Source organism: Macaca nemestrina, chromosome 10 (genome assembly GCF_043159975.1).
Source record: "Macaca nemestrina isolate mMacNem1 chromosome 10, mMacNem.hap1, whole genome shotgun sequence".
Taxonomy (NCBI): domain Eukaryota; kingdom Metazoa; phylum Chordata; class Mammalia; order Primates; family Cercopithecidae; genus Macaca; species Macaca nemestrina.
Window position 1 is genome coordinate 46,431,072 of NC_092134.1, and position 21,711 is coordinate 46,452,782.

The window sequence follows — 21,711 nt, forward strand, 5'->3', positions numbered from 1 at the left end:
ATATTTAGCATTCCCACCAACACTGCACAAGGATTCAAAACTCTCTACATTTTTGCCAACACTTGCTATGTTTTGCTAATCTGATTGTACTCATCCTAATGTATATGCAACAACATCTCATGGTGGTTTTTATTTTCATTTCCCTAATAATTAGTAATAGAGATCATATTTTAATGTGCCTTTTAGCCATTTGTGTATCTGGAGAAATACCCAAAGTCCTTTGCTCATTTCTTTTTTTTTTCTTTTTTTTTTTTTAATTATTATACTTTAAGTTCTAGGGTACATGTGCATAATGTGCAGTTTGTTACATATGTATACTTGTGCCATGTTGGCGTGCTGCACCCATCAACTCGTCAGCACTCATCAACTCGTCATTTACATCAGGTATAACTCCCAATGCAATCCCTCCCCCCTCCCCCCTCCACATGATAGGCCCCGGTTTGCTCATTTCTTAATCTGGTTGTTTTCTTTTTGGCGTTGAGTTCATATATTCTGAATATTAACCTCTTATCAGAGGCATGATTGCAAATGTTTTCTCCTATTCTGAGTTGCCTTTTTTACTCTATTCATTGTGTCCTTCTATGCAAAGAAGTTTTTTAGTTTGATGTAATTCAATTTATCTTTTTTTCTTGAATATAATTTTGGTGTCATATCCAAGAAATCATTGTCAAATCAAATTTCAGGAAAATTTTTTCCTGTTTTCCTCTAAGAGTTTTATAGTTGTAGCTCTTATGTTGTGGCCTTTGATGTATTTTGAGTAAACTTTTATATATGATATGATGTCCCACTTCGTTCTTTTGGATGCGAACATCCAGTTCTCCCAACACAATTTTTGAAAAGACTGCCCTTTCTTGGTTGGAGTCTTGGTATTCTTGTTGGAAATCATTTGACCATATACAAATTATCCCTGACTTACAACGTTCAGACTTACAATTTTGTGACTCTGTGAAGGTACAAAATCAATGTGCATTCAAGAGAAACTGTACTTTGAGTTCCCAACTATTGGTTTTTCAATTTCAGTATAGTGTTCAATAACTTACATGAGATACTAAAGACTTTATTATAAAATAGGCTTTGAGTTAGATGATTTTGTTTAACTCTATGCTAATGTAAGTGTCTCGAGCATTAGGATTTTGATAAGTGTTCTGAGCATGTTATGGTAGGCTAAACTATGATGTTCAATAGGGTGCATTTTTGACTTACAGTATTTTCAACTTAACAATAGATTTATTGAGATGTAACCCCGTCATAAGTTGAGGAGTATCTGTATGCAAGGGTTTTTTGGGGGGTCTCTCTATTCTATCCCATTGGTTTACATGTCAATATTTATGCCAGTATCACACAGTTTTGATTGCTGTAGAATTGTATTAATGTTTTAAATGAGGAAGTGTGAGATCTCCAACTTTGAATATGTTTTTCAAGATTGTTTCAGCTATTTGAGATCCCTTAAGAATCTGTATGATTTTTTTTTTATTTCTGCAAAAAACACCAGTGGGATTTTGATAGTGGTTGCATTGAATCTGTGGATTGCTTTGTTTAGTACTAATATCTTAGCAACATCAAGTTTTGGAATCCAGGTACATGGGATATCTTTCCATGTATTGTGTCTTTTAAAAATTATTTCGGTAACATTTTGTAGTTTTCAACATATAAGTCTTTCAACTCCTTGATTAAGTATATTCTTAAATTTAATGTAAGTCTATACTCTTCATACAATGCTTTCAGTTTACAAAGATGTTCTACACAAACTACCTTTTATTAAAACTGTCATAAATATTTCATATCTTCTAGACTTACATCAGTTTATTTATGAGCAGGATGCCATGCTGGTTTGTCTTATTATTTCTTAACTTGGCAACATTGCAATTACTCCTTATGTAGTAAAATTAGTCTCCCCAATAATTTTTAAAGACAATGTTATTAAAAATTAAAAAAAATACGTGATAAAGTGATTTTGTTACAAAGTAAGCCAAATTTTCATGCTGCCACAGCTACTATAAAATCACCCCGAGTAAATAATTTTCTAAAATTATGTATAATATCTAAATAAGGAAATTTTTTTTCTTATTATTGCTTTTTAAATTGAGTGATGAAATTGTGTTGTACTATTAAGACTTTAAATATTTTAGTGGAAACTGCAATTTGAAAAATTATTTTACAGAACTTACAGAGATCTGTAAGTTTAACAATAACAGAACATATATATACACACATATATATATATGGATCTATATCACAACTACACAACGAAAATGAAATGCAATCCCTTTTTACAACTTAGACCTCGCATCAGGTTAATTGAAGAGAATATGAAATGGGAACGTACATTAATTGATGAAATTTTGAAGTGTTTTTCTAAAAGTTAGTAAGATAGTTTTATGATCTTTTGGGGAAAGATAGTACATAGGTGAAGTAAAAAAAAAAAGGAAGCAGAATGAAAAAATGTTCTATAAATTTATGGTAAAATTGAATAATGTGACTTATTAGTTTTGGTTTCTTATGAAATATCAATTTTAAAAGTTATACAGTCAGATCTTGCAGATCATTTTAAGGATATATTTAAGGGGCATTAATCTCCAGGTGATAATAACTAAATAAACTGTTGTGAGCAAGAGCATGCTTATGCATATTTTAGAGAGAAAACTGGCAGCTATGTAAGAATTGATGGAGAAAATGACTCAAAATAGAAAGATGAAATAAAAAATTCTGGCCATCATATAGGTAAGAGATGATGAAAGCTAGAAATAATGAGAGAAATAGTATATCTACTAGGCATCTGGCTTGGCTAACTGGGTAGGTGGTGATGCTTTTTAACTGGAGAGCGTGGCATAAAAATTGATCTTTCGAAAATGCAAATCTGATTACTTCTCTATTTAAGAGCTCTCAATGATCTCCAAAGATAAAGCCCAGTCTCATTAATAAAGTATAAAAGACTCATTTTCTCCCCAGACTCATCTCTTTCCATGTCTTTCATACCTCATTCTGCAACCAAGCCATACCGAGCTACTTTCACTTATGCAAATGTAATATGTATATTTCCCTGGGGATATTGTTCCCACTGCCTAGAAATATTTCTCTTTATTTTAACTAGTCTTACTTGGTCTATTTTAAAAAGTTACTTCCTACAAAAACAATTTTCAATGCTCCCATAGTAGTTTACCTATCACTGTAATGTAATTGCATGTGGTCCTGAATTCACCAATGGATAGTCAACTTTGCAATATAGCGTTAGCACAATTGGTAGATTCTAGGTGGAGACAGACATCTGAGATTCAAAAAAAAAAAAAAAAAACTCATTTACTGCTGTAACTTGAGATACTCAATGCACATTAGTGCAATGCAGTTAGATATTCAGTCAACTGTCAATTATTAAATAGACTTTTATCTTTTTACATTTGTGTTTTTAATATCATAGGCACTGAACAGCATGGTCATTTTAGAAACAGCAATTGAGGCCAATAAATAGTTTTCTTGCTTGCTTCCTTTCTTTATTTAATGGTCTTTTAAAATATGCTGGATAATTTTAGTTTCCAACTGAAATACTGAAGCTGCTTCTTTCCAATCTCCTTGTGTTTATTCAAAAATAGCTACAGTGATGCTACTTCTCAAGAGGTAGAAGGGTTGGAGGCATCTTGCTGTGGTGTTTCATTTTGTTTCTCCATTTTCTTTTCCTCTCTACCTCCCTGAATGAAGTGGTCAGCTACAGTTATAGGGTGGGTACAGAAAAAAGGAAAATTTTTATTTACTTTTATGTTGACTGTCAGGTGATTATATTGTTTTTGTTTCTCTCACAGTGTGGAAACCCCATTTTTGTCATGGAAGCAACAATTTGCTTAAATGTCAAATAGCCATAGAGCATTACAGATCATCATGTTGAAAGCTATGGGCAAGCATGAGATTGTTTTTATAGTCAGCAGGGATTTTTTTAATGTACATATTCTCATGGACTATGATGCTTTTAAGTGTGCTTTTTGATTATGTAGAAATTGTTTTGTATAACAAATACAAGTAAAGAAGTAGAACAAAACATTTTGATAAACTTTCAGTGTTTGTGTATTGCCAATACACATAGTACAGTATTTGTGTTGTATCTCAAATCCAGAATATTATGAAAATGCTAAAACAGTTTTCTAACTTAGAGAAAAAACTATCATATCACAACATGTCACTGAAATGAAATCAACAGAATTCAAAATGGCTCATTTTTATTTAGAAGAGAAATGATTTATGAACCTTGGTTGTATTTGGAATATCTTATTTTCTTGAGGAGGATATTCAAAGAGTCGATATTCACTTCTGTGGTCACATATTATAATTAGAAATTCCTCTTTTCTATTTCTATATAACTTCTGCATTTTGACTGACATCTAAAAATGATAACACTTCTCTGTGAATCTGCCTTAAAATAAGTGATTGTTAACAAAAATGCAAGTATTCATACTGAGGTTACTGCAACCTAAAACCTTCTGCATAATATAAAATACAATAAACTGTCTTTTGGACCCAAAGAGAAAATTTCCTCTACATAAATGATTGATAAACTGAACAAAAGAGATACGATTTAATTCGTAAAGAGAAAACTTCAAATATTTCTGTCAGATAGAAGTGTATATAGCCTGATAGTGTGGATTCTAAACTACTTTGAAAGAAAGCAATAGTGAAAATGAATTTCATGCCAGCAGACACTTTAAAAACTAGATTTAGCAGCAGTCACATTAGCTTAGATAATGGGAGATTTTTCTTCATTGAAAATGCTCTCTGTCGCTTAAGAAGAACTTACTGAGGCAGCCTGCCATCTAGCTTTTTCACAGAAAAACAGGCTTGCAGACTGCAGATGAGAGAGTCTGGAGCAGAGACAATTTTAACTTAGCCATTCCTAATTTATCTCAAGCGTTTTCAATTCATCTTCACCGCTCTATGCACACAGGAACACCAGATTGCCATCCCTGGGGAACAGAATGCAACCCGGGATCTAGAGAGCTGTCACATTCCAAGAAATATTTAAATTGTGCTGATTTTCTTCTGGAGAACTGAGCCCAGGGAATGAAACTCTCCATCAAGTCATGGCTTTGCGGGCAATAGATCAGAGGATATTGCCAGTTTTCTAATGGATTATTGTTATCGGGCAGGTTTTCTCTGAAGGTACGTAGTTATTTTCTCAATTCATTACCCTGTCTTCTTTATCAGGTAATAATCTAATGAGCTGGGGATCCAAACCTGTAAAAAGAGAAGGATGTTAAGTAGTCGGTATTGACTGAAGAATGACACTTTATTGCTGCATGTTTATAGATGAAATAATCAGCTTCCTTTACTAAAGATTAGTAGAATATAGTTTGAATTGCATTGTCAGCAAAAACAGAAAAAATCACAACAAAACCGTGCTGCAGGCTGCATTATCATAAGTTCATATTAATTCTCTTGAGGATTTTCCTTTTGTAGCTGAAACATATAGTGAAGAAAAATATGTACTTTGGAAACTCACTTACCCATATGTATTTTTGAATCTTTTAAAGCAATCATAGTATTTTCTCTATATTTTCCCAAATACAAACTTTGTCTCAAATGCTTATAGTTATTTTGGTACCATGGATGTGTAGGATATATAAATATTTGAATGATGAAAGTATTTAATTTAAAGAAACTTCAGTAGAAGTATTTTTGATAATATTATGTAGATATACTTTGTTGCCTTACAGATGTTTATTTTTGAGTTTGAAAGGATTTTACTAAAATTGATTGCTACAGTTTGTTATTTATGCTACAAAATTATTATTTAACTTTGTTCTGTTAGTGAAAACCTCAATGCCTTTCATAGAAGTATAAGAACTGTTTAGCAAAGCAAAATGTTAAAAACTGAAAAACTTCTGAATATCAACAGAGCAAAAAAAATGGTAGAAAGCCTTATTCTAAACTGAAATTTATCCTATTATACTTATGATATCTTAGAACAGCAAAGGTGACTCCGTGTCTGTTTCTGAAAAGTTAAAGGTGTGTGTGTATGTTCTGTATCAGAGACAGAATGGGAGTGTAGAATAGAAAAGAAGCATCTGGTAACCACAGTTAGCTTATAAACATGTATTATTAGGGCTTTTGAGCTTTTTTAATGTTTTATTATTGTGTGAATTGTCTCAGTGAACTCTATCATATTGTTGCTGTTTTTCCGTGTTAAAAATGACTATGAAAATGGTTAGAATAGCAGGTATATTTGACCTGGAGCATGGTGTACCTGCTGCTGTATTTGGACTGGAACACAAAGTTTGTGATCCCTTCAGTGGGTTAATAACAGGCTTAAGAGAGGAAGTGGTGGTGAACTTCACAAGAGCCCTTGTTAAGTCTGTTCTAATTTCTTCGGAGCATTAGAAAGACTATTAGAAGAATAAGGAAAGAGAGAAGGATTGAGTCACCCAAATCGTAACTTTAAGTGCATTTTCTCTTTCCTCACAGGGATTGTAAAAGGCAAAAAATGGAAAAGAGAAAAGAGTATAGAGTCCTCAAATAGTACTTTTAAGTGCTTCTTTTTTCATGAACTTTACAGGAATTGAGGAATACAGCCTTAAATTAAAGTTTCCCTACGGATTCCTCCATTTGGCAAGATTTCTCTCCTTTGTGGAACCTTTTCTCTCCACTCACTTTAAAACATAAAAAAAGTGAGATTGCTCCCAGTCTGGTTTCTCCCCCAATAACTTGCAGCTCTAATTTAAATCTACAGAAGTGCACTCTCTGAAACTACATACACTCCTGAATGTCTTAGAGTTTTACAATTCCATGGCTTATGACTTTCAGGGGATACAGTGACTTCACATCCTCTCTCTCTCTTTTCTTTTTTTAAAAATTACAGCTGACTCCTCTGAAAATCTCAACCAATGTACTAAAAGAGGCACAAGTAGGAATAAAAGAAAGCATTTCAGGGAACATATTTTATGTTCTTTCAAAATCATACCAATGATGATACCAATGGATAATGAAATAGAGTCACTTCATGGGTATGGAGGAGTTAGAATAGAAGTTTAGCAATGTATTGTTTAATTTGCCTTTTGAATGTTAGATGAGTATAACAAAGATGAAAATCAGGAGGGGTAGCTCCAGTTGTCAAAGTGCAATAAAAAATTTTATATATCTGACCTCTTATTAACATTTTCTACCACAATTGTGTTAGTGTCTCTTGCCTCCAATAGGATTCATTCACCTACCCAGCTATTGAAATCTGCTCACCTTCCAGGTTTAGTACTAAAACTTACTTTGCCTCATCTTATGGTGAGTTTATTACAAAATATATTACCATAATTTCATTTTATTAGATGTTGTTAAATAACATTTATTGAGTGCCCATGATATGTTTGTTGCTTCCAAGCAACATGTAGGAAAAAAATATGTAATGGTATTCTCTCCTAAATCAGCAAGTTTATTAATATTTCAGGACCTCTAATTGGTACACACAGAGGGAGGAAATGAAGCCTGACTCTTTAGTTGCTGCTTATGTGCATGTGAGGCATGAAATGCAGGACACTATATTCAGTCAATGACTTGCATTCATCTTTACAGAGGATTCCAGACTGATCATCAAGTTGTTTTCAAATTCTCCTTTAACTATATTTCATATATCAAAGTGTTATAGTCGACAGAAGATAGGATTGATGATAAGACAAACTAAGTTTAAATCTGTTAAGCTAGTTTGTTTAATTGATCTCTATACACCTCTGTCTCATTGTGTGTATAATGCCACCAGTGGTATCTTCCTTTTACATGCTTGTGGGTAGTGGGGATCACATACATTAAATAACAAATACACAGTTTGTGCATAGCATATGCTCAATAAATGGTACATATTTTTGAATATATTTTTTCACATATTTTCCCATAAGGATGTTCTAGTTGAGATTAATTTGACTCTTTAAAGGTGTGTGTGTGTTTGTGTGTGTGTGTGGAGGGGGTTTTGGCTGTGTACATGTGTATTATCACATGTCTATTTAGCAGTTTCAGTAATAAAAATAATGCATTGAGTATGTGGGTACTGTTTGCAATTAAAGAACCTATAGATAGTTACACATAGATAAAACTGAAAAGTGACTAGTTTGGGAAATCACTTGGCATGTTCTATATGGTTATCTAATAGCTAAATTATCAACCATAATTTGCCAGAGAAAGCAGAGAGAACGATTCCTCATTTCCCACTTTTACATTTCCCCAAAGGATATGGAAATAGAAGACAAGACAATAAATCCTCTTGCTCATTATGCTGTGCCATTTGCCCTTTTCATTTGCATTTTATTTTGATACAGTGGCTTATCTAGTGATATGGCCTTAAATTCTAACTGCACAGAGTAGTTCAAGCATATCAATCCATCCCTCAAGGAACAAAGCAAATATATGAAGACCCTTATTAAAATAAGAGACAGTTTCTGCTTTGAAAAAATGCTAAACATTTTTTAATGAGAGTAAAACTGTCAAATGTGAATGTTCAATTCAGCCAGATGTTGACCTTAACTGTGAATTTAAATCTTTACCAAAATAGTATCCATGCTAGAAACTGTTTTTATTGGGTCTCAAGACTATTGAAAAATTCTACATCTGAATTTCTCAGATGCATCTCATATTAAGTTAAAAATACACAGAAAAATTCCTTAAGATTCTGAGTTATATGGGAAGATAAATTAAACACAACACATGTCTGTCTTTAATTTTTGTATTGATATTTGGAAACACATTGATATTTGGACAATTTTGGAAACAAAATTTTGTACGTGTTTCCAAATATCAATACAAAAAGTAAAGACAGACATGTGTTGTGTTGAATTTATCTCTGTACAAAAGGGAACCACCAACTAATTGTTTTGAAAGTGCATTACAGGAAAGTATCTAGCATATCCTAGCTAGGGCAAAATGTGGACACAAAAGCAAGTACCTGCTGATGAACAATTTGAGTTTGTTTTTATTTTCTCTAGAGTCAGTGTCTGTTGACAGTGCCAACCTGCCTTAAACCTACAAATACCCACCTACACACCAATTAAGAGACATTTTAGGCATCTGACTTCATTTATAAAAAGATTCTTGAAGTTCTTGTATTATTTTTGGATATTTTGACCCAATGCTTAAGGAGATTAAAGCCTATGTTATAATTTCAGCTGTGTTTCCTAATCTGTAAAGGTGTGTGTGTGTGTGTGTGTGTGTGTGTGTGGTGGCTAGGGGAAGCAGACGGTAGGTAAGCATATTCATGTGGTGATATGGATCAAATGACAAAATGTCACAAAATACTATTATATGGCCTTGTAAAGCAGTAAAAGACAGTAATGGTTATTGTTTCTATCATAACATCACCAGATCCAGGTCCACCCTGATGTTGAGTTTGCTGTTATTTAGTTTGATTTTCAGACTTTGCTTGTGGTCACAGATTTGTGCTCACCTACTTTCTTCTTCTGTCCATGGCTAACTGCAGGCAAATATTTCCATAATGTTAAACCCTGCCCCTTTGACCCAAAGTTAGAATTAAATGCTTTGGCTTGGCCACTAATCCCTTGAGCCATTTTTCCCTCAGGAAATTATCTATCTATCTATCTATCTATCTATCTATCTATCTATCTATCTGTCTATCTATCTATCTTTGACATATCTATATCTATATCTATCTATCTCTATCTATAGATATATCTATAAGTATATAGATAGATATAGATATATTTAAATGTTAAGATCTGGAGGCAACCTAGGTGTCCATTGTTGGATGAATGGATAAAGAAAATGTGTTATATATACATAATGAAATACTATTCAGCATTAAAAAAGAAAGAAATTTGGTCATTTGTGACAATATGGATGAACCTGAGGACATTATGCTAAGTAAAATAAGCCAAACAAATTTGTAATGGGAAAGCAAATCTCTAAATTGAGTGATTCTCTCAATTTATATATAGTATCAAACAAATGGTAAAGGAGGCGCTAGGAAAATACTGGTTCACTTATCAAGTGTACCCTCCTCAGGCTTCCAGAACACAGGCTGCTAACTACTTTTTGTAAAAACAAACAAACAAAACAAAACAGGCAGAAAAGGTGGTTTGAATTGTGTCTCCCTAAATTTCATATATTGAAGACTTAACCTCCAGTATCTCAGAATGTGACTATATTTGCAGATAGGTTCATTAATGCGGGAATTAAATTGAAACGAAGTCATTGGAGTAGGCCCTCATCCAATAGGACTGGTATCCTAAGAAGAGGGAATTTGGACACAGACTTACACAGAGGAAAGAACATGTGAAGACACAGGAAGCAGATGGACATCTACAAGCCAAGAAGCGAGGCCTCAGAAGATTACAACCCTGCTGACACCTTGATTTTAGACTTGTAACCTTTCAATTGTAAGAAATAAACTTCTGTTATTTAAACCACCCAGTCTGTAGTATTTTGTTATGGCGGTTCTAGCAAAGTAATACAATAAATGTTTTGACTTTGTAGGCCACATAAGATTCTGTTGCATATTATTCTGTGTTCTCTTTCTCCTCCCTCTCTTTCACTCTTAAAAATGTAAAAGTTATCCTTAGACCATATTTGGCCAAGGAGCATAAGTTATCCTCTCCTAGGATATTCAGGGACTTTCAAAGCCTTTCAAAGTTTGATCAAATTTCCTACTTTGGTAAGGTGTTTTCTAAATTTTCTAAACTTCCATATTATGACACAAGATAGTCTAATATACAAATGGCAGCAATTATTTTTAACCTAAAAAATGTAACTAGACCTATTTCTTCTACCAATGTACCTCCAACAATCTCAATTTGATGTAAATATCTACCTCAGGATTTTAAGTTCACTGTTAATGTACACTTAAAAGTTTCAGTATTAAAATGATATATGGAAAAAAAAAACACATCATAACGTATTTTTATGTTGAATACATTCTGTGGAGTAAATACTGTTACTAAATATGTGTTTTCTCATGTTTATTCTACTAGCAACCTTCCAGAGTACTTCCTATTATAATCATTTTACTGATGTGGAAATCAAGAAAGATGAAGCAACTGTCCACGATTACTTCGCATAAGTAGATTATGTGGTTAGCTAAGGTTTGGGTCAGAATCTTTGTCCCACAATCTCACATTTAACCAATATACTATAATGGCTCTCAAACCGTGGCAGTTTTATGTTTACTGTAAGAAAAGCTATAAAAATGTAGAAAAATATGTATCACATAGCACTGTAAGTGAAAAACAGGGAAGATAACATGGTGCTTATTTTAATCTCATTTACATATTTAGGTAAATCACAGTAATGATGCCACTCTAGTTAATTATATGATTTCTGTTTGTCTTTTCTCATAGAGTATGTGATTTATCTTTTTAGTACTTTTTTTCTTCAAAATATTTTGGTGAATGAGTATAGATAAATAAGTCAGACTTATCATAGAATAGCTAAAGAATAAAATGGTATAATTTGAAAGTTACAAAAATTTTGTGTTTAATTTTGCAAGTAAATAAGTTCATATGTAGTTTAATAATTCATGTTATGTAGAGAAATAGTGAATAAGCCAAATGGACAAGTAGTTATAAATATTCTAATATACAGGGAGTAGACTTGAATGGTTTTGTGGAGGGACATGTTTGAGGAAAATCTTTGCCAGGTGGTAATTCTGCTTTGATTCGAAGAAGCATATGATGTTGTGTAAATTCCTGGGTTTTCCTTTTTAAGTTCAGTGATGCATCTGATGTGCCTACAGTATTTTTTGTAGAACTGAGTTTTATTTTATTGCCAAATTTGAATTTGTTAGAACATCTTTGAAAAGTAGGCCAGCACCCCCATGCGATATAAGTACAGTTGATCTACTTCATAAATTATTTTTCTGTCACCTCATTTTCATAACAGAATCTTTGTGATATTGTCAGATTCCCATATCCAATACAAGAAATATAATCATCATAAAGAGAAAGATTGTCAATCACCTGCCCAAATCAAGCAATGTAAATAAACAGGCTTAATAATTCCAGATTTTAATTGTAATATCTATCATGCCATTAAAATATATGCCTGTGCATATGTAGAAACTTAATAAAACACTGTTATTGTTTAGAAAACTGTTTTAATAGACCCTGTTATATTAGTCCTTAGTAGGCTCCTGGACACAGGAGAACAATACCAAAGCAATATTTCTTTAGCTATTTTTATTTGGACACATGGATAACTATGTACATTAAATTGCAATGAAGTTATTTTTATTTAATATGAATTTAGATTTACTATCTCTAGAACGATTTTGTGTTCATGTGAGTAGGAATGTAAATGTGTATGTGTGAAGGTGTTTATATACACATTGGTGTCATGCGTGTTTGTATTTTTTCCAAGCCTTACTCACAGGAGATTGAAAAGCAGATTTTTAGTCTACAGGAAGAATATGGGGAAGTATCTTCTTATCCCATCACAAATAGACCCTGAAGTGTACAGGATTTGGAACATTAGACGCCCTGTGGTTTATCTCTGACATCCTCCCTCTACATAATATTGTTCCTCACAGAATGATTCCAGCTTTAGAAAATTACCTACCACGGATTTTTCTTTCTTCTTTTCGATTATCATTGTAGGTTCAAGGTTGGGAATACTGAAGGAAAATGGATATCTTTATGAGAATAGGTAGAATTTACATGTAGAAATTAAGATTAACATGGCAAATTATTGAAAAAGGTATACTCTTCATGGGTTGCCAATGAACGTCGGCAGGGGTGGGGGGGCGCTGGATCTTGAAAATCAAGTTGGAATGGGAGAAATGCCCATAAAAAACTTTCTGAACATTTGAGTTATTATATAGTCTCCTTTGACCTTGAGATCCGTTGTATTTAGCATTAGTTTCAAGTCTTGTTTTTATCTTAAAACTCCTTCTAATTATCTTTAAACCTTTAGTAAATACCCACATACGCCATGAGGTAGAGGTTCTAGGGAAATGTAGAGTGGGGCTGCAATTGCACACAAAACCTTCACAGCTCCTCTTTAGGAGGAGGGTAACTAGAAAGCAGAGGCCTGAGGTGTAGATATCCGCATCTACCTGTCACAAGTTTGTTTGTTTGTTTCATTAGGAGCCATCTTGTGATAAAGAGGCAGAATGCAATAGAGCATGGTCTTAAATAGGCTGAGAGAAACTGGCTTTCATAAAACATGAGTAATCTCTAGGTCTAACCATTAAGTAGTTTGGGCCTAGAGAGTTGTTAGGGACTTGGGAGATACATACAGACACAAACAGTACTATACGCATTAATCTCTTAAGAAACAATGATTATTTTTAAAGATAGTATCCACTAAATCTGCATTAAAGGAAAAATCTGCCCATATGCACACATAGATAGAGTCATGGATAGACAGACACTTAGATACATACATACTTAGAGACCAATACATACAGCCTTACGAGTACCCAAACAGAGACAGGCTGATAAACACATGTGGTGACAGAATAACAGATAGAAATTAAAAATGGGATAGGAATAGTCAGACCCCATGACAGGGGCAAGCAAACTAAAAGACAGTGTGAAACATACCACAGAGAGAGATGGATGGATAGACAGGTAGACAAGCACAAATGGGCATACAGGTGCAGAAACAGATGGATGGACTGACAAGAGGGACAGTGAGACTCAGGCTCAAGTTCAAACATGGGCAGACAGGTCCAGTAATTAATAGGCAACCCAACATAGATATAGACATGGGCATATGTGTATATACTTGCATTATACTTACACAGGAATTTTACCCTATATGTTCATGAGGTAAAATTCAGTAATAAACCATTTTCTTTTGTTTATTAAGGATACTTCTAAAGTATATCCAGCAATGAATTTTTTATTATATAAATGTAAAAAAAAACTATATGTATGTAAACATGTCTCGTAATTTCCCTTCATTTTATCTAGTACTGCTGTCTTTGGGTAGGGAAAACAAATAAAATAGTCAAGTTATTGTGAGGTTGCTGTTGAAATGTTACCTTAAGGTCTTTTCAAGCTCTGTAATGTAAGAGACAAGTCAGAAAAGAAATTGATCAATTTTCTTTCTCCAGTATAAGCAACGACAATTATAAAACAAACAAAAGAACAAAACACTTGTGCCTCCAAAACATTATTAATGTCAAAACCATTATTGCAGTTCTTAGTCATTTTGCTATAGGTCACTGAAATCATTTCTAAGTTATGAACACACTTGATATTTTTTGTTTGAAATAAGATGAGGAAAATAAAGAAATATAGAATACTCCTAAGATTGCATGAAATTTTAAAGCTTGAATGAATATATATTGGACCTTAAATTTTGTAGAAAGTTTTAACTATTACATTATATTTAACTTTGGATTTATTTGAAATAGTTACTCAATCTTTCAAATGTTTTACAATTATAAGAATATTTATAGGATGATAAAGCCTAGTGGTTGTTTAGGAGCTACTTTTAGAGGTTTGGAAGGATGTATAGACTATATAATTAAATGCATATGTTAATTAATATCATTAGAAAATATATTGCAGGTAGTAACTACATAGAATTTGTAACCATCCTTTCTTTTCAATGACAGGTGAACATAATCAGCCAGTATAAAACAATTTCTCATATGATGTAAAATCTACTATTGTGTATTGTATATGATACTTGAAATTAAGGCAAACTAAGAATTGGGATTTGTGTTTTGCTATGAAGTTACTCTTGGGTGAGGCAACAGACAAAATTTTCCATTTTTATTAATATCTGAAAAGTATAAATGTGTATATAATATACCTCCCTTTAAATAGCTCTGTTGAGGTATAATTTACATACCATAGAAGTCTTTAAACATATAAGTCAACAACTTTTGGCAAATTTATATTGTGTACAACTATTACCACAATCCAGGTTTAGAATATTTTCATAATCCCAGAAAGAATCCGCATGTCCACTTATAGTTCTCTCATTTCTCACCCAAGGCAACTACCAGTCTGCTTTTTGTCTCTCTATCTTTGCTTTTTTGGACGTTTCCCATAAATAGAATCATATAACATGTAGTCTTCTGTGTCTTGCTTCTTTTGCTTAGCATAATGTTTTTAGGATCATCATACTGTAGCATCATTTCATCTCCCAATAGCATCCCATTCTTTGTACATGCCAAATTTTCTTCATCCATTAACTAGTTCATGCACATATGGTTTGTTTTGGGGGGCTACTTTTTGTGATTGTGCACTGTCAAGGAGTGAAGACAGTACTTATTTTCCTAGAATTTCTATTAACCTGAATGTGTGTTTGAAAACCAACTAATGTTCAAATTAATTTACTCTATGTCGATATTTGTAAAAGTCATTTTTAAAAGCTAAGAATAAAGCACAAAAAACAAATTTTTAAAAGTTTGTTAGGAAAATATAGTAAGATTATGCATAATGTTATATTCTAGCCTGATAAGATTAGATTGCCTATTTTAGATATAAACTACCTTACTTGTTTAACATATCTCGGAGTAAAAATGTAAATGATAAACATAAAATCTAGTTAAAATTATTTATTATTTTGCTTTTTGTTTCCTGTTTAAAATGAAAAAGTTATTTTCTCTTAAAAATGTGATGTTTTCTGATTGAATAAGCTATTATAGACATATAAAAATCTACAGATAATTAGCTTTACCATAATATTTTATTCATAACAGATTTTCCATTTTAAATGCATTTGATTCTATTTCTACAATTTTTCTACATTTAATTTTTCCTACTACCATTAATTACTAAGTGAAAGCTCAAGTTAGTCTTCTAAATTTTTATCTTTAGAGATTCCTAATCTAATGGAAAAAAATGGGTATATATTTCCAAATCATGTAGACAGTTAAGGCTAATTATAAGTTAGCCTACTTATTGATAGGGTTTCTATCATGTTTTAAGTTACTGGTTTCCCAGAAAGCATATAAACTTTTTTCAAGTTTATACTTCATGATAATTTTTCTACTTATTTATTTACTTGTGATTAATTAACATGGTATGATGCCTTTATACATATTTGACTTTGAAATTATCAACTTGTATATAAAGCAAAACTTACTTGACTTTTAAATGAATTTTTTTCTGCCACATTTTTTATCTGTATCAGACAATCAAACATATGATTTACTACAACACTTTCTTTCTATTTGTTTAACTATGATAAATGCATGTCTTTCCAAGGCATTTTTCTTTTGTTGAACTCTTAAATATACATTTCTCTAAGTGTCATTGTGCGTTTATATTTTTCTATATTTGCTCTATCAGGACAGTTTCATTCATTGTCACATTTTCGACTTCATCTAAATCTACATCTATACTCACGACTTTTTCCCTTTGATTCTGACCTGGTAGTTATTGTTCAGTATCCAACAGATATTTTGTTTACAGGAAAATACTACTGAGGAAAACTCAGTAGGAAATACTCAGGAAAGTGTAAAGAAAAAGTAGTGTCTCCTTTGTTTGTTGAGAGAATACTAATATTTGTCCATTTTATAAGGTTTTTGACCATGTGCATTGTTGCACCAGAAACAAAAAGATTTTGCGTTCTAATTAAATGCTCCATCTCCTATCTTTGTTCTCATGGATGCCATAAAATCAACATGGTCTATCCCTGCTGCTAATATGGCCAGGCTTTACTCGGTTCAATTAAAATGATTTTAGGTAGGAGATCTCACACTAAAGTAGTTTTGCAATAAATAGAAATAAATATCTCGTGTCTGAAATGTTTTTGTTGTGATCTTATAAGTGATATCATTCAATTTTTCTGTGTGTCTATTAATATATGAATTGATTTTCCTAAGGAAAATTAAGTACCATATTATTTCTGTTATGTTAGAAGAATGGCGGATTAGTAGCAGAGATGTCTAGAAAGCTTCTTTAATTGGCTTTACAATCATTCTTTTGAACAAAAAAAAAATTATTTTTCTTTGTATTTTAGACAAATATACATAGACTAAAATTATAAAAGCACAAGTATAACATTATACTTATGAAGATTTAGTGGAACCTTCCCCCATTTCCCTTTTGTTTCAGTTTAACTGGATCACTAATTCCCAGGAGGAGTCGAAGAGTGCTGTAATATATCGGCCTAAGGAGAATCATATGCACTCACGTACATGAACTCTCTCATTCTCAGTCATGCCTACCCTCAACAAACCATGATTTCTGTTGGATTTTTAAAATTATAACTGTTACATTCTCATGGATAAAAATTTCAATGAACTGTTTTGAGTAAAAAGACATTTGCTCTTAGTTTTTGTTTTGCAAGGTGCCTTTAAACAAAAAGAATATGACGGCATCATTGAAACATGGACGTATCAATAATACTTTGGGTAGAATTTTTTAATTAACGTTAATGATTTAAATTACCATATTTGTAAAATGGAGTCAACACCGACACTAGACTTTTGAGAGTCCTCAATTGCAGCCAATTTTTCTAAGCTAATCCTGCTCCGTCTCTCACCAGATCAGCATGAAATAAATGTGACCTCATGACTTAAACTAAGCCCTGGAATCTGGAGTAGCATCATGAAAACTCTAATCAGTTTTATTTGGATGCCTATACTGGGGAGTCAAGTAAGGCAGGAAGTCGGTAGCCATTAATGGCTGATGTGCAAATGAGTCAGGGCAAAGCAGTTTAAAGAGAGCAATAGAGTAGAGGCAAGCTCAAGAAAGAGGTTGATTAGGTATCCCATAATTATGAAGCTGTAAGGGAGATGCAGTAACAGTGTGAGGAGCTTGTTGGGTCCTGGATACACTCGCTTTCTGCTGGATTCTGGGAGGCATCTAGTACTCTGGTGTCACCTCAATTGATCTGAAGTAGGCTCTTAGCACTATTGCCAGTCACAGTAACTGTCCTCACACTACAGTCTCCTTTGGAGAAAATTATTTTATTTTCTTTCCTTTTTAATCTCCAAGATCCCTTATTTTCATGTGTTTTTTTGTTTTAGTCAGAGGAAACATTTTTTATTTCACCTCCGAATATATAAACTTTTGTTCACTTGCATCAGACAAGGGGCACTGTAGTATCACACTTGTTGTATGCTTGTAAAAAGCTCAGTTTCTAGAGCCAGTGATGATAACTTTAAATCGAGCTCCATCATTTACTAGAACGATGTATTTTATGTCTTTAAATATTCTGTCAATGACCCAGATAAGTAAAATTAAATATTCTTCATGATGATATTTCCATTTTTCCGTGTATTTCCTACAAATGTGTCCGTGTATATTGAAGCTCTTATGTGATACATAGTCATTACTGTTTTATCTTCAATGTTGCTGGTATCCATTAATGTTATAAAGAGCTCTGATTTGTCTCAGTTAATAGTTTTGGCCTAAATATATACTTGTTTGTTATTGATACAGCGAACTCTGCTTCTTTATGTTTAAATTGTCTATATCTCTGCACATTAAAAAATATATGAATCACTTTTCATCAGGTTTATCTTATATATAGCAAAGATTTAGGATGGTTTTGTGATATCGGAAAAGTTTTTTCTTTTAAAATTATCTCACTGACTCACATTTATGAATTTGAGAAGTGTTCATGAGCTCCATCTATTTTGGATATTGGTAATAATTAGAAAAGTCAGTATTCCACATACTTCCTGATTTCTTACCCTCTTTCCTCAAACCTTGGTATTTACATCACTTCTATATTTAGGCATTAAGTACATACCTTCTATTACTTCACCCAAAACCTCACATTAGTTTGAATCTTACATCTACAGATAAATGTATAAATTCCATCCTACTCTAGAGGTTTTTCTAGTCGTTTTTGATTGACTCGTGTTGATCTTTTCTACTTAGATCAGAAACAGTTCACGAAAACATTTCTTGTGTATTCAAAATCTTTTATTGCTTTTATTCTTAAAAGATTATTTAGTTCAATATAAGTTCCTTGGGTCATAGTTCATTCCCTTGAGCATTTTGAAGGTATTTTTCCATTTTAATCTAGCAGTAAAGGCTCTACAAAAGAATTCCAAGATTGTATTTTTTCCCTCTTGTTAATTTCAGTATTAAAAACTTGTATTTTTTATTTTCTTCTCTCTCTCTCTCTTTTTTTTTTTTTTTTTTTTTTTTTGCCTGGCTGTCTAAAGCATTTTCTGAATAAGAATTCTGTTTGATATCAAGCAAACTTACTGAGATACGTTCAGTGTTGACAGCTTGGGACCATTTTTTTTTTTTTTCCTCTAGGACATGACACTTCGTTTCAAGGTGCAGATTCTATCCTTTTTATTTATTTATTTATTTTTGGATTACAGTAGTTGCATCTCATCTGCAGGGGTTGCTTTCCTTTCCAAGACCCCCAGTAGATGCTTAAACTGCAGATAGCTTTCCATCTATATACACACCTTTTCCATCTTAACTATCATGTACTGTAGCCATAACTTTTGCAGTTTAAGAAAACTAGTACAAATTTATTTTTCCTTATTCACAATCTACAAATGGAAGATTCATTCTTAACCTAGATCTTAGCGATCTAAACATGCAATTTACTTTTTGCTTATAAAGTAGAAAACTTTGACTTTTTCCCTTTAAAAATCACTTTACAGCTTCCTTTTGGCATAGTCAAATTACCAGCATCTCTACTCTTGTGCTTTGGGGCTGTTTTTAAACCAAGTGAGATTTACTTGAACACATGCACTGCAAATATGCCAGGGTCAATCTGATAAGATTTGACTGCCACTGAGATGATCTGAGACAGCCACTCAGGAACTAATGGGCAGGTGAGCATGGGTACCTTGAACTAAGGGATGATTCATGTTCTGGGTAGGATGGAGCAGGACAGTGGAAGATTTCATCATGCTACTTAAAACATAGGCAATTTAAAGCTTACACATTGTTTATTTCTGGAACTTTCTATTTAATATTTTCAAACCGTGGTTGACCATGAACAACTGAAACCCTGCGTAAGTGAGGATTACTATATAAACTTTTAAAAACTATTAGTTTTGTTTTATTATTTACATTTTATTCCATGGGAATACACTTACACAAATGTTAGCTCTCCTTATCTATGTTTCACTTCTACTGTTTTCTCCGTATCACTTATTAACCTTTTTTAAAAAATAGATAAAATGTTTTCTTTCTTTAACCTGTATTTTATTTTCTGTGTTCCTTTTGATTATTTTTTTGCTTCTCTTTTTTTTATGTCTATCATTTTATCCTTAATCCCTTTTAACTCTCTTTAAAAATTATATTTTTTATTTTTGCCCATTTTCTATCCTGGATATCTTTTTTTGATACTTTTATGATTGTATTTTACTCTTTCCCTGAGCTTTGCCAGACAATATGACAATTATCCTCATTGTTTTCTTATGTGTTCCAAGAGATGGTGAAATTCTGATTTGTATTTATGCCCTGTAGACGTAATTATCTGTTTTTTTCTGTAAAATTAAAATTTTCAGTAAAAATTAACAGATAATTACATGAAATTAATGGAAATTGGTTACCCACTCTGAGGTAAAAATTACGTAGTGTGGTTTACCTATTTTCTTTAGTTATTCTTTTGCTATAGTTTCCCTTCTCTTTTTAAAAATTATAGATTGATTGAATTTGTGTTGATTTTTACTTATTTTATAGACATTTAGATACTCTAAATTATTAATTTGCAAGTAAGTCCTGTAGGTGAGTGTCCAGGGCTATCTCCCAGGCTAGGAAGAAACTTACTTTTGAGGGGCCTGGAGAGGTGGCTCCTACCTCCAATTCCAGCAACTCAGGAGGCTGAGATAGGAGGATTGCTTGAGATCAGAAGTTCGAGACCAGCATGAGCAAGATAGTGAGACCCTGTCTCTTCAAAGAACGTTAAAAAAAAAAAAAAGCCCACACTGGTAGCACACACCTGTAATTCTAGCTACTCTGGAGGTTGAAGCAGGTGAACGCTTGAGCCCAGGAGTTCAAGACTGAAGTGAGCTATGCCCTAACTTAGTTTTAACACAAATGTAATTTTGTTCTTGATTTCTTTTCTTAATTAATGGTTTTGGATAATGTATTTGAAAAAACAAACAAACAAACAAACAAACAAAAACAAGCGAGTGAAAGGGAGAAATGCCAAGTGAAAGCTATGTTGAGGCAAAGGGATTCTAGTTTGAGCCTGAGTTGTGGTTTGAGCCTTCTATGATTAGAAGTCGGACTTATCGGCGGGGTGGGTAAGTGTGAAAGACAAGTGGACCGACTCAACTAGGACCTATTGGTATGAGGGGCTGAAGGGAGAAGTCAGTTGTGGTTGACACTGATCTTCTAAATTGTATTTCCAAAGTTGCATCATGATGTACCAGGTTCTTAGCAATCTGGTCTGGACTTGCCAGCCATCCCATTACTCGTTTGCAGGAATGATGTTACAACAGCATGATGTCTTTTACACATTCTACCTTTTTCCAGTGAAGTATTTTTGTTTATAAAGATCCATTCTTTTAGAATATTCTTCCTTCGATCTTACTAAAGTTGTACGCATAACTCAAGATTCTTGTCAAATATTACAGCGTTCATCAAATTTACATAAACATTATTTTTCATCCCTTACAATTTTATCACACTTTTTGTACCTCTTTTATGTTGCTTATGTCATTTAACTGTGTTTATGATAACGGTATTCATTATATCTTCCTCAGAAAGAGCTCTCCTGATGCTCCACTTTAGATTACACCCAATCTGTCTGTTATCCTTTTACCTCATCATATACAAATTACAGTTATGGGTTTATTTTGTAATTATGCCTGTCTTCCCATTAAATTTAGATTATAATTGGCTGGGTTGT

General features: G+C 32.8%; 1 protein-coding gene across 4 annotated transcripts in view; it reads left to right on the forward strand.

Moving 5' to 3' along the window:
* Positions 1 to 4,832: 4,832 nt before the first annotated feature.
* Positions 4,833 to 21,711, forward strand: part of LOC105473258 (MGAT4 family member C) — a 935,225-nt gene continuing 918,346 nt past the window's right edge. For all 4 annotated transcript variants that reach the window (XM_071071338.1, XM_071071335.1, XM_071071336.1 and 1 more), the window contains exon 1: positions 4,833 to 5,142. The gene's annotated coding sequence lies outside the window, so the exon portion shown is untranslated. The remainder of the gene's footprint in view (positions 5,143 to 21,711) is intronic.